The 14,607-nt window shown below is 47.4% G+C and overlaps 3 non-coding genes across 3 annotated transcripts; all 3 read right to left on the bottom strand.

The window, feature by feature from the left end:
* Positions 1-1,721: 1,721 nt before the first annotated feature.
* Trnam-cau (transfer RNA methionine (anticodon CAU)) lies at positions 1,722-1,793 on the bottom strand. Its single transcript has one exon. It is a non-coding gene; the product is annotated as a tRNA-Met (tRNA).
* Positions 1,794-2,535: 742 nt separating this feature from the next.
* On the bottom strand, positions 2,536-2,607 carry Trnam-cau (transfer RNA methionine (anticodon CAU)). The gene has a single exon. It is a non-coding gene; the product is annotated as a tRNA-Met (tRNA).
* Positions 2,608-8,437: 5,830 nt separating this feature from the next.
* On the bottom strand, positions 8,438-8,509 carry Trnam-cau (transfer RNA methionine (anticodon CAU)). Its single transcript has one exon. It is a non-coding gene; the product is annotated as a tRNA-Met (tRNA).
* Positions 8,510-14,607: the final 6,098 nt, after the last annotated feature.

Here is a 14,607-nt window from a genome sequence, read left to right as displayed (position 1 = left end):
AACTTGACCGGACGCCTTGGTCGCTGGATTATCCGTCTGCTAGAATACGACTTCACTATTATCTACAAGTGTGGTAAAAAGCATCAGGACGCCGACGCGCTTTCTCGCTGCCCGATTCCTACGACGCCATGCCATGATTCCGCTCCTGCCATCCGCGACAAGCTTTCGGACCGTCCTTCCCCGCATGTGTTGTCCTTAACCGCTATTGACCAGATTCCTTCTGATGACCATGGATCGCTCATATCTCACCAACTCGCTGACCCCTACTGTCGACGCATCATAGACCGCATTCAGGGAACTTCGCGCCCGCCCAACGCTCGCCTTCGTCGACAGCTCACGCAATTCAAGCTCGACAACTGCGCCCTGTACCGCCATATCTATCACCCTGATGGTCAACGCTGGGTGCCTGTTCTGCCTCGCTCTCTTCGCGCTAATGTTCTTAAAGCCTATCACGACGACATGACTGCTGGTCATCTTGGTTTTCAGAAAACATACTACCGCATCAAAGGTCGCTTCTACTGGCCTGGCTTATCCACTAGTGTAGCGCGGTACGTCGCTTCCTGCGCCATTTGCCAGCTCCGAAAGCTACCAACATCAGGTCAAAGCGGAGAGCTACAACCAGTCCCGTGTCCATCGGCGCCATTCGAAGTCGTTGGTATTGATCTGTATGGTCCCCTTCCCACGACTCTCACCGGCAATCGATGGATAGTGACAGCCGTCGACCACTTGACACGTTACGCCGAAACAGCATGCGTGACTTCGGCGTCGGCTTCTGAAGTGGCTGCATTTATACTTCAAGCATTAATCCTGCGTCACGATGCTCCTCGTGTCATCCTGAGCGACCGTGGGAAGGCATTCCTTTCACAAATTGTAGCCGAATTGCTCCGAGCCTCCGGCACCACCCACAAGACAACCTCGAGTTACCACCCTCAAACCAACGGACTAACTGAGCGCTTTCCTCGCACGCTCTCCGACATGATAGCCATGTATATTCAACTAGACCACACAAACTGGGACGCAATTTTGCCATTCGTGACTTTTGCGTACAATACCGCCGTACAACGCACAACTGGTTACTCGCCATTCTACCTCGTCTATGGCCATTCGCCCTCTTATTTTCTTGACGTCTCCTTCTTCTCCGCCCCTGTCACTCCAGCTGCACCCTCTTGTGAACAATATATATCACGCCTCCTCCACTGTCGCCAGCTCGCCCGCATCAACACTGAAGCACGGCAACAGGACCGCAAGGAACTCTATGACGCATCCCATCGCGCAGTGTTCTTCCGCCCGGGCGATGAAGTGCTCCTCCGGACACCAGTTCGCACTCCTGGCTTGTGCGACAAGTTTCAGTTTCGGTTCATAGGCCCATACAGAGTCTTAGAGAAAACTTCTCCCGTTAATTATCTCGTCCAACCTATTGTGGTTCCCACTCACCGCCGCTGTCGCGCTGCCGAGATTGTCCACGTCTCTCGCATGAAGCCTTTCACGAGGCGTTCGCCGTCCATTTAAGTTGCGGCGGCCGCTCGCACGCGGGGGAAATTAGTGTGGGCATTTCTTAGTCGCTTCTTCGTTGGCTGCACACGTTCATCATCATATCGGTTTCTTTGTCTTCATCGCTTGTGGGGACTCATCTTGAGACTGATCTGTGCCTTGACTGTGATCGGTTCGCCACGTCTTCGCGGCGCATTAAAGGTCGTGTTAACGCTACGTCGCAATATATGTAGCAGAGCGTGGTTTCGATCCACGGACCTCTGGGTTATGGGCCCAGCACGCTTCCACTGCGCCACTCTGCTTTACTGTTAATGCGTGTATATTCGCTCACATTTGTAATAAACGATTTAAGCTTCTTAAAGCAGGAAAGGAGTCGTCGTGCATGAGAGCGATTCACGGCATACAATATTGCACGCGGACATGAAATAACGCGCTGATGAGATATTTCTGTAAAATGTAAGAAAAATAAAAATATATGTAGCAGAGCGTGGTTTCGATCCACGGACCTCTGGGTTATGGGCCCAGCACGCTTGCACTGCGCCACTCTGCTTTTTTTTTTTCCTTTATTGCCTGCTTTGACACTAGCGAAACAATACAAATGCATATATACAGTGCACCGACATCACGTCAGGCGGGATGGTCATATTAAAATTTCTTGAGGCACACCAGCTCATCAAGAATGCTAACCCAGTCTGCGGGTTCACTCTGTGCACGATACACTTCTCGAATAAAAGAAACACTTTCAATGAAGTTCTCTCGCGTAGAGCGTGCATTGGCGTCAGCATGACGAACAGCCATTCTCGTCTTCCACAAACTGTGGAGGCCCAGGAGCATGAACATATCAAAAGGTATTCCTTGATCACTCTGCTTTACTGTTAGTGCGTGTAAATTCACTCACATTTGTAATAAACGATTTAAGCTTCTTAAAGCGCGGAAAGGAGGCGTCGTGCATGAGAGCGATTAACGGCATACAATATTGCACGCGGCATGAAATAACGCGCTGATTAGATATTTCTGTAAATGTGAGAAAAATAAAAATATATGTAGCAGAGCGTGGTTTCGATCCACGGACCTCTGGGTTATGGGCCCAGCACGCTTCCACTGCGCCACTCTGCTTTACTGTTAATGCGCGTAAATTCGCTCACATTTGTAATAAATGATTGAAGCTTCTTAAAGCGCGGAAAGGAGGCGTCGTGCATGAGAGCGATTCACGGAATACAATATTGCACGCGGCATGAAATAACACGCTGATTAGATATTTCTGTAAAATGTGAGAAAAATAAAAATATATGTAGCAGAGCGTGGTTTCGATCCACGGACCTCTGGGTTGTGGGCCCAGCACGCTTCGACTGCGCCACTCTGCTTTTTTTTTCTTTATTACGTTGTGATCAACATTTCACAGATACAGCAATTACAAACAAAAAGTAAAGAAAATCCCTAGCCACTCGGATAGTTGTGTTTTAAAATGGCCTGATTGTGGCCAAATGATCAAAAACAGTAATCCATTCTGGAGGATCATCTAGTGCCTTGTATACATCTCGTATGTAGATAACAGCTTCAATGAAATAATCTCTTGCCGATCTTGGACTCAAATGCGCATGTCTGACGTCCATTCTTGTTCGCCAGACACTGTGCATACACATCAACATGAACATATCACTTTGTACACCCTCTGGTTCCACACAAGATAAGTAACGGATTCCGAAAGGACTTAAAGGTAAGTCCTTTTTTAAGGTCCTTTGAAGCACATCCCATAGGAACATCGCGTCATGGCAATCAAGAAAAACATGTTCAATTGTTTCCGGTTTTCTACATATTAGGCAGTTTACAGACCATGGAACGAAGAGGCCTTTGCTCTGCAGCCATGTTTTTACAGGGAGGAAATCGGTATGCAATTGAAAAAAAAAAGGATTTCATTGAGGCTTTCACTGGCATTCGCTTAACACGCTTGAGGACGTCGCGCTCTGAGCCCAGCTGGTACAGCCCGCGGTACACAGGAATTGGCAAAAAAACATCAAGTCTTTATACAATCGCTTACGTGTCACAGACGTTAAGTATTCATAGGAAAATCTGGCGTTAAGAATCTGCATAGGCGCTACAACTTCACATAGGTAGCCAGATAACAACGCTGGCCGAAAAAAAAAAGTTGATACAACGTAGTCTGGCAAGGAATCTCGTAATCGCACTTGGATTACAGTTCGAAGAAAAACGTCAGCTTGATCACGCAAGAAGAAAAACCTCGTCACAATCTGCTTAAAAAACAGGTGCGATAGCCCCAAGCCCCCGTTTTTAACTTTAGGAAAAAGGTTGCAACGACTCGTGCGCTCCCAAGTCGACCCCCAGATAAAGACTGCAAACACTCTGTGCAGTTTCTGTACAGAAACCCTAGTCATGCTTAACACCTGGAGCACATAGTACACTTTAGCTATCAAAAAGACATTACAAACGGCTGCTCTTGAAAACATTGAAAAATTATGACCCCCTCATTTTTCTGTTTGTAATTTCACTCTTCTTGCTTCATCTGCCCAATAGTCTTTGCTGTCCTTATAGTGAGGGCAGCATTGCGGGCAAGTTGGTAGTCCATTACTAAGGTGTTATTGCGCAACAAAAGGACAAGGACGGCAGAGAAAAATACACACACCAAGCGCAAACTTTCAACTAAATTTATTGTGCCACTGATTCAGTGGCACAATAAATTTAGTTGAAAGTTTGCGCTTGGTGTGTGTATTTTTCTCTGCCGTCCTTGTCCTTTTGTTGCGCAATAACACCTTAGTAATGTCCTTATAGTGTTTCAGTTGAACTCCTAGATAGCTATCGGGAGTTGTGCTCCATTTTATGTTGCACATCATGTCTGGAGCACTCTCCCAGCTGCCATGCCAGAACCCAAGACATTTAGTCCAGCTTACCATGCTTCCTGTTGCACTACAAAACTTGTTCGCCTCTTCTACAACTTCGTACACGCTTTCTTCATTTGCGCAAAATGCACCTATATCATCCGCATAAGCGAGGATTTTAACTTCACTGTTGAAGAAAGTGTAGCCTCGAATACTCGCATTTGCAAGTACTTTTAAACAAAATGGTTCCAGGTGAATATCAAAGAGGAGGGATGACAAACAACAGCCTTGTTTTACAGATGTTTCAACACGAATCATTTCACTTAGTTTCTTATTGATGACAAGTCTCGCTGTACACTTATCATAGACCATTTTCACTCCTTCTATAATTACAGATCCTACATTGACGTGCTTCAGGATGAGGAACAGAATTTCATGCACAACTCTATCAAAAGCCTTGTTCAAATCCAGTTGAACCATTGCAACTCGATCCTGCATAGCGTCGCAACATTCGAGAACCGTTCTTGCTACGTGAATATTTGTAAGAATTGTTCTTCCTTTAATTCCGCAAGTCTGATGTGGACCTACAAGGGACTTGATAACACTTTGGAAACGCCGAGCCAAAACTTTCATAAAGATCTTGTAATCAGTATTCGTTAAGCTTATTGGTCGGTATGCTTCCACAGAAAGCAGTTTCACCGGGTCATTAGTTTTCGGAATCAGGATCACATGGGATGTTCTAAAGGACGGTGGTGTTAGTTTTCCTTCGTAGCATTCTTCTATAACTCGATGTAGGGACTCTGCCATGTCTCTCTTGAAGAACTTGTACACGGCGGCACCGAGACCATCTGGACCAGGAGATTTTCCAGGACTGAGGTCGTCTATCGCCTGCTCGACTTCCGCGATTGTTATTGGCCTTTCCAGTGACTGTTTTGTTTCGTCAGAAAGCTTAGGCATAAGCGGCAGAAAATCGCTTAGAAACCGTTCAGTATCGATTGTTTTATGACTAAATAATCTTCTATAATATTAAACAAAGGCAAGCTGTATCAGTTCACCATCTTGAGTAACGTCATTGCGAAAACTGATTTCGTTAATTTCTTTTGATACTGCATGTTTCTTTTCGTCGCATAGCGCTCGTTTGGTGGGCGTTTCGCCCAACCAAAGCCGCTCGGACCTCGCCCTTATCACTGCGCCACGATACTTTTCTGCTTCTATGGTCTCGAGCTTCGCCTTTACTTCTTTTATTTCTTTCGAGAACAGCCCAGGCTTAGCATTTTCTACGCTAACCAAGTAATCTAACTCGCTATGCAGCTCTTTTTCTTGCTGCCTTTCTTTCTGCCTTAAAACACTTGCTCTTTCCAATGCGGCGACCTTGAAGTCGCATTTAAACTGTTCCCACACCAGCATAAAGTTGCATGTTTGATTCAACCGCATGCTATCTATATATTCCTTGATCTTTGCAACGAAAAGGTCATCCTGTAGTAATTTATTGTTGAATTTCCACAATTCCCAGTTAAACTTTGACACTTTCTTTTTTGTACCAATGGTAAGTATGACTAAAGAGTGGGCACTAAAGCTCACGTGCTGCGTTTCGTAAGTGGAACATAAAGACACTAACTCAAAAGGGACATAAATTCGGTCTAATCTGGCATGAGATACATTTTGAAAATGGGTGTATTTTGCTTGGTCTTCATGCGTCAACACTAAAGCTACATCTTCGAGTTCATTATCTTCAATCATTCGATGCAATAATTCTGCACTTTTATCTCGATAAGTTTTACTATTGGATCTATCTTCGGGTCTGCATGCGCAATTGAAGTCACCAAGCAATAACACACTTCTTTCGCACTCTAGACAGGGTCGCACGGTACTAAAAAAACTTTCTCGCTCAAAGATTCTATTCGGTGCATAGACACAAACTACTCGCCAGGGAATTTCAGCATAAAGAAAATCACAAAAAACTAGTCGGCCATTGTCACAAGAAGACACAGATTCAATGATTCCAAGGCTCTTTCGAATAAAGATAGCACAGCCACCAGCCCTCCCAACGGCATGACTCACACACACATTATATCTGTTGCGAAAGACTTCAACCATTCGATCAGTTACTTCTTGACTCTCGATTTTGGTCTCTTGGACCGCTAACACATCAATATCATTTTCTAAAAGAATTCGATTTAGCTGACATTGTCTTCTTCGCGCAGAAAGGCCTCTCGTGTTGAAGGTCGTGACACGCAGGGCATGCTTAAAGTTAGCTGCCATCTCTATTAGGAAATATTGCCAATAGCCTACTCACATCTTCGCGTCAAACATGCAGGCCCACTCGCGGTGAGAGTAGGCTCCATGATCGCTGCACTTCCAGAGAAAAAAAAACACGAATGGGGTTGTAAAAAAAAAAGAAAAAAGAAAAAAAGGAAGAAAAAGGGGTAGCCATCGCTAAGAAGGCGGCGGCGTGGAATTCGTCCGTCGGTCTGTCGTAAGATTTGGCACTGGCTTGAAAGACTGCCGTCTGGAAGTTGCAGCCTTTGTGGGAGGTTCCCCGGTTGTCTCTGAAACGCCACTCGCAATGGGGTCCTCAGTCTCCTCTCGCGTCCTCTTTACAGGACCGCTGCCAGTTTCTGCCATGTCGATCTCGGTGATGGCATCCTCAGTGGCTTTCGCGTTCTCAGGAAGAGTGGTGTCAGTGCCTTGGGTCTTGATTTCGTCTTCTTTTAGCGCTTCTGGGCTCGGTGCGGTAGCAACACGCACAGGGTCTTTCTCGCGACTCAATTCCTTGACGTTATCACATGGTGTTTGTAGAGGCTTTGGGGCCTCCGCCTTCCCATCTTCGCCGTGACCTCGCGTGGCATCTTCTGCATCTGCTGCGTCCATCATGTGCTCGGAAACCAAATCCCTCCGGGCCGGGCCTGTTACGCTGGCATAGGAGCGCACGCACTGGGTCTCTTCGTGGCCGTAACGACGACAGAGCCCGCAACGTGGAACACCGCACTCGCGACGTATCTGACCGATGCCGTGGCATCGAAGGCAGAGCGGAGCTCTGCCTGGGACATGAACGAGTGCCAAGTCTTCACCGACACGCAGCTGATGAGGCAGATCGTCGATGGTAACGCCCACCTTCAACTTCAACGTTACGGACCGTGTTGTCGACCCTTTATCGAAGCAGCCTTTTACCTTCCATTTTTCTCTGTTGATTTCTGTCACCTTTCCGAAGGCGGCAAGTGCAGTTCGAACATCGTCGTCTGGTACCCCATGAAGTAGCCTGTAAAGCTTCAGACGAACGCCTCGTTCGCAGGGGTCTATAACCATACAGCGCTCGTCTTTGACATTGAAGGCGTCTGCAGCCAGTATCCTCTTTTTTCCCTCTTCGTCCTTGAACGTTACTGCCCACAGGTGATTCATTTGGTATGCCCCGAGGGCAACCACCTCCGGCAGCCGCGAAAGACGGTCGAGTGCATCGCGGAAATGCTCGCATCGAAAAGGCCTTGCCTTAAGGCAACCGTGCAAAAAAACGGTATTCAAAACTGATTCACCTGTGGGCAGATGCGGCAAAACAACCTGATAATCTTCAGCCGGATTGTCAGAGGACCTGATTCCGCGGCCATTGGCCTCTGTATCCGCTCCGAGGGAGCACATGCTTACACAACCGTTCGCTTCGGAAGGCGGAAGTGGAAACTGCGCCACTCTGCTTTACTGTTAATGCCTGTAAATTCGCTCACATTTGTAATAAACGATTTAAGCTTCTTAAAGCGCGGAAAGGAGGCGTCGTGCATGAGAGCGATTCAGGGCATACAATATTGCACGCGGCATGAAATAACACGCTGATTAGATATTTCTGTAAAATGTGAGAAAAATAAAAATATATGTAGCAGAGCGTGGTTTCGATCCACGGACCTCTGGGTTGTGGGCCCAGCACGCTTCGAGTGCGCCACTCTGCTTTACTGTTAATGCGTGTAAATTCGCTCACATTTGTAATAAACGATTTAAGCTTCTTAAAGCGCGGAAAGGAGGCGTCGTGCATGAGAGCGATTCACGGCATACAATATTGCACGCGGACATGAAATAACGCGCTGATTAGATATTTCTGTAAAATGTGATAAAAATAAAAATATCCGTAGCAGAGCGTGGTTTCGATCCACGGACCTCTGGGTTATGGGCCCAGCACGCTTCCACTGCGCCACTCTGCTTTTTTTTATTTATTGCCGGTCTTTGACAGTTTACAGAGCACACACTAGAGAACAATAGCACAAAAATAACTACAAAACATATTGAAAAACAGAAAAGCCACCTGTCCTACATGGACTGGCGTTGTCTAACTAAAATTCTTTTAAAGCTGTCAAAGGTTCTAACCTCGACAGCCAATCGGGTACACAATCTTGTGTTTTCTTTATTGCAATAAAGCGAGACATACTCTCTCGAAAATAAATGCGTGCAGGCCTAGCGTCTGGGTCACAAAGGTACCCAGCCATCCTCGCCCGCCATAAACAGTGGAGGCCCTGGAGCATTATTAAATCGTATGGAACTCCGTCCTCATTGTTTATCGCTAGGTACCTTATCCCATGCGGACTCAATGGAAAATCCTTCTTCATTGTCCGTTTTAGGACGTCCCAGAAGTAGACACCTTCCTAGCAATGCAAGAACACATGATCTATGGTTTCAGGTTGCTTGCAGATCAAGCAATATGAGCCCCATGGTACAAGGAAGCCACGTTCTTCCATGAATGTTTTCACTGACAGTGTTCCTGAGTGTAGCCTAAAAAAAGAATGTTTTTACCCCAGTAGGCACCTCCATTCTTTTCACCCGTTTAAGGACATCCTGTCCTGAACCTCCACTGTATACCGCTCTGTACAATGGCACTGGGAATACAATATCGCATACATCTCTATATAACGTCTTTCTTTTCACGCCAGATAAATAATCGAAAGAAAAACGCACAGAAAGAAAGCGCACACTATCAACAACTTCTTTTAGATAGCCGCGAATTGTTCCTGGCATACTGTTGGTACTAACAATGAGTGCCGGCAAAGCGGCTCTTAACCTGAGCTGTAATACCTTAGGCAGAAATGGATCGCGCACATCCCGAAAAAACAAGAATCTATTGACAAGCTGTCGTACAAAAAGATTCGCCAAGCCCAGCCCCCCTTCCTTCACCCGCCTGAACAGGTTTGTTCGGCTACATGTTTCCCAGTTGGAGTCCCAGATAAAAACGGCGAACACTCTGTGCAACCTTTGCACGTTTACCCTTGAACAAAACAACGTCTGCATGACGTACCACAACTTCGTAATGAAAAACATATTACATACAGTTGCCCTTGCGAAAATGGACAGGTTGATGCCTTTCCACCGGTCTGCTTTTTCTCTTGTTTCTTTTATTTGGTTCGTCCAGTATTCCTCGCTCTGTTTGTAGCTATCCAAGGGAACACCGAGATACTTGGTAGGGGTTTTCACCCAGCTCACATTCGCAAAGTTGTCCGGGGCCGAGGACCACTCTCCGTGCCACAAACCGAGGGACTTACCCCAGTTCACTTTACTGCCCGTCACATCACAATACTGCTTCAAAACGCGTATCGTTTCTGTTACACTTTCTCTGTTTGTACAACACACGGCGATATCATCTGCATATGCCAGGAGCTTGACTTCTGTGGCTGCCAAGCTATAACCGCGTATATGAGCATTCACTATTATCGCCAAACACATCGTTTCAATGTAAATAGCAAACAAAAGAGGACTGAGGGGGCAGCCTTGACGCACAGAACGCATGACGTTAATGGGGGCCCCCAATGATTTATTCACAATTAAGCGTGTTGTGCAGTGTTGTACGCCACTCCCTCAGTGATGATGGCACCTACATTAACGTGATCCAGAATAGCAAACAAAATATCATGAGACACACAGTCAAACGCTTTCTCGAGGTCAAGCTGGAGCACTGCGACGCCGTCGTAAGTGATGTCACAGCACTCGAGCACGCACCACCTCGTGTGAATATTCGAAAAAATTGACCTCCCTTTGATCCCACACGTTTGGTGGTCTGCAACTATTTCTTTGATGACGCTTTGAAGTCTGGCTGCCAAAATCTTCATGAAAATCTTATAGTCAACATTGGTTAACGATATCGGCCTATAAGATGTCACGAGCCTAAGTTTCTCCGCTTTGTCACTCTTTGGTATCAAGATGGTATGCGCTTTACCAAAAGAAGGCGGCAAAGCTTTGTTCACATACGCAGCGTTAAACAGGTCTGTTAGCAGGGGCGACAGTTCTTTCTTGGAGGCTTTATAAAAACATGCGCTGAGACCGTCAGGTCCGGGTGATTTGCCATTGTTCAAATCACTTATTGCTTTTTCGACTTCGTGCTCTCTGATATTCCCTTCTAATAGGTCCTTCGTGTCGTCACTCAATCGCGGCATGCGACTGAGAAAAACCTTTTTGAACTCATCTACATTGGCTTCTTGATATGCAAACAGTGATTGGTAATAGTCTAAAAACGCTCGGCCTATGCTCTTATTAACGTCGACAAGCGTGCGTTCCACGAGATCTTATCGACATGATTACGTCGACCATGAGCTTTTTCAAGTCCAAGAGCCCTTTTTGGTGGGCGTCTTCCCCGCTACTAATGCGTTTGCTCTTGCGCGCACAATCGCACCTTGATAGCGTGCTTTGTCCAACTGTTCAATTTGTTCTTTAATGGTTCGCATATCTTCCTTATACGCCCCTGGCTCTTCGCACTCCAGCGCTGTCAGCTGATTAAGTATCTTTCGTAAGTGTCGTTCTTTCATTTCCCTCTCACACTTTAAGCAGCTCGATCTTTCTATTGCTTTCATTTTTACCTTCTGTTTGAACCATTCCAATTTCTCTGCTATTGTTTCAATACATTCATCGCTTAATTCCATAACGGCCTCATGAATTGCGTCTACAAATGGCCCGTCTTTTAGTAGTAAGGCATTCATTTTCCATTGGTCCCAGTTGAAAAATTGACTCTTCTTCTTCATTCCTATGGTACACATCACCAAGCAGTGATCGGAGAACGACACAGGTGCAACACAATAACTGTGGCACTTTGGAATCATGTCCTGTGACATGTACAAGCGGTCTAACCGCGCATGGCTACTGCCTTGAAATCGCGTATACATCACTTCCCTCTCCCCCTCCAGACACTCACATACATCGTCTAGTTCACTTTCACTAATCAGCCTAGACAATATATGACTGCGTTTATCGCGGATACCAGCATTATTCGATCGATCCCGAGCACTCAAAACATAGTTAAAATCCCCCAACAAAAGCATGCACTTTTCACTGCTAACATACTGAAAAAGATTGGAAAAAAATAATGCACATTCTTCTACACCAATCGGCGCATATATGCATATGACTCGGAATTCAACTTCACAATAAACAAAATCGCACATGACAATCCTTCCTGACTGACATGAAAACACACTTTGAACAACCAGGTCTCGTAACTTCTTAACCAACAGGACACATCCAGCGGACGTCCCTACCGCGTGGCTCACGACCGCATAATATCTAGACGCGAAACGCCGCACCATGCTCCCGGTCTCCTCCTCCCCGTCTACCTTGGTCTCCTGGACAGTTAGAACGTCTATGTCGTGGTCAGTGACCAACCGTAGGACTTGACTTTGCCTACGGCTAGCCGCCAAGCCTCGCACGTTTAGTGTGGCAATACTGAGAGACGGTTCAGGTGCCATGCTGTACTAAAGAATGAGGTAGGCCCAGGAGCATGGTGCTTACCTTTCACGACTAGCCCTCGGCTAGCCGCCTCCGGGACCTTCCGGCTCGCCGGCGTTGTTCGTGGGAGGGGCTTTGCCGCCAGGCGTTCTCTCCGGCGGGATGTTGGCTATTGGCTTGAAGCCCATTCGCCTCCCAATAGGCGTCTTTGTCGGCGGTCCCTCGTTGGAGGTCGTTGCACTCTCATCTCGGTCTTTTGTCTCGTCGTGGGGTCGCTTGACTGGAGCGGGAGTCGTAGTCCGGTCGCCGTCGTTGATTCCCTCGTCTTGTTCCATTGCCGCCGTGTCGTCAAAGGGTGCGTCTTCACTAAGGCCCCCCGTCACCTGCTGCTCTGCATTCGCGACTTGTGCCGACGTACTCGGCTTCGCAGCGGCCTTAGCGACCTTGACGTCTGCATTTACGTCCAACGCAGCACTGCCTGTCGGTAGTGGTACCGGGTCTCCGGCTCCTTTCGCAGCGTCCTCCGCCTCCACCACGTCCATGACGTGCTCCGCCGCACCGTCAGTCGCAGCAGGGCCCGTCACGGCGGCGTAGGATTTCACGCAGTCAGCGTCCACGTGGCCGAAACGTCTGCACCGTGAACAGCGGGGGACTTTACATTCACGGCGCACGTGTCCCGTGCCCTGGCAACGCAAGCACTGCATGGGCCGGCCGGGAACAACTACCAAGGCCAACTCTCCGCCGACGCGGACCTGATGTGGAAGGTCCTCCACTTTAACGCCGCTCTTCAGCTTGAGCAGCACGGTCCTGGTGGTTGACGTCTTGTCCCCCATGCCTTGGACGCGCCACCTCTCCCGGCTTACCTCCTCCACCTTGCCGAAAGCCGCGAACGCAGTCCGGATGTCCTCGTCGGCCACGCCGTACAGAAGCCAGTGAAGCCTAAGCTTCACCTGCTGGTCCTGTGGGTCGACGATGACGCACCGTCGTCCCTTCACCTGGAGTTCCTTGTGGGCCACCAGTCGTTTTGTGGCGGTCGCATCCTTGAGGGTCACCGCCCAGACGTGGTTAATCTGGTACGCCCCTATGCATAGCACCTCAGGCAGCAAGCCTGTCGGCAGCAGGGCGTCCCTGAAATCCTCGACCTTGTAGGGTCTGGCACGCACATCACCGTGCAAAAACACGGTATTAATCGCCACTCGTCCTTGGGGCAGTTGAGGCAGAATAAACGGATATTCGTTGTCATCGTCGTTGGTCCTGTTACCGCGGCCAAAAGTGACCGCTGTCGCTGCCCTTGAAGAGGCCATGATCCTACGAACCGTCACGCTCGGTGGCCGGAAGCAGAATGACTGCGCCACTCTGCTTGACTGTCACGGCTGCATGAGAATTTACGCACATTTCTAATCAACGATTTAAGCTTCTTAAAGCGCGTAAATGATGTGTTGTGCATGAGTGCGATTCACGCCATAAAATATTTCACGCAGACATGAAATAACGCGCTGATTAGATATTTCTGTAAAATGTAAGAAAAATGTAAATATATGTAGCAGAGCGTGGTTTCGATCCACGGACCTCGTGGTTATGGGCCCAGCACGCTTCCACTGCGCCACTCTGCTTTTTTTTTCTTTATTGCCTGCTTTGACACTAGCAAAAAAATACAAATGCATATATACAGTGCACCGACATCACATCAGGCGGGATTGTCTTATTAAAATTTCTTGAGGCACACCAGCTCATCAAGAATGCTAACCCAGTCTGCGGGTTCACTCTGTGCACGATACACTTCTCGTATAAAAGAAACACTTTCAATGAAGTTCTCTCGCGTAGAGCGTACATTGACGTCAGCATGACGAACAGCCATTCTCGTCTTCCACAAACTGTGGAGGCCCAGGACCATGAACATATCAAAAGGTATTCCTTGATCACTTCCAACTGGCAGGAATCGAATTCTATACGGGGTTATGGGGAGTTCTTTTTTGAGAGTGCGCTGCAAGACATCCCAATGAAATACTGCGTCCCGACAATCAATGAAGGCATGTTCAATTGTTTCGGGCTTTCTACACAGCAAGCAGTTTGTTGTCCACGGTACGAATATTCCTTTCTGTTCAAGCCATATTTTAACGGGGAGGGTAGCTGGAAAAAAACGTTTTCGCAGCAGGTCTTACAGGCATCCTTTTGACTCGTTTCAGCACATCTTTTCCTGGGCCTCCACAGTGAACCATCCTATACAGTGGGGTAGGTAGCATGCTGTCAACCAAATCGACGTACAGTTTTTTCTTTCTCACTGAGCACAAATACTCCAACGAAAACCGTGCACAGAGTATTCGAAAAGACACAACTACTTCACGATAATAACCAGTCGCTCTTCTACTGATAACACTGGATGTAGTTAAAACAAATTCCGGCAGTTCTGTTGCCATTCGCGCCTGAATGACAGTGCGGAGAAAAGCATTTCTTTCATCGCGCAGGAAAAAGAACCGCGATACAATCTGTCTAATGAACAAGTGTGAGAGCCCAAGGCCTCCACTGCGAACACTGCGAAAAAGGTTTGTACGGCTGGTTCGCTCCCAAGTGGAGTTCCATATAAAGGTGGCAAAAACTC

This window comes from Dermacentor silvarum, chromosome 1, assembly GCF_013339745.2.
Source record: "Dermacentor silvarum isolate Dsil-2018 chromosome 1, BIME_Dsil_1.4, whole genome shotgun sequence".
Lineage (NCBI taxonomy): Eukaryota > Metazoa > Arthropoda > Arachnida > Ixodida > Ixodidae > Dermacentor > Dermacentor silvarum.
Note: the sequence above shows the minus strand (reverse complement) of the source record. Positions and strands in the feature narration are given on the sequence as shown.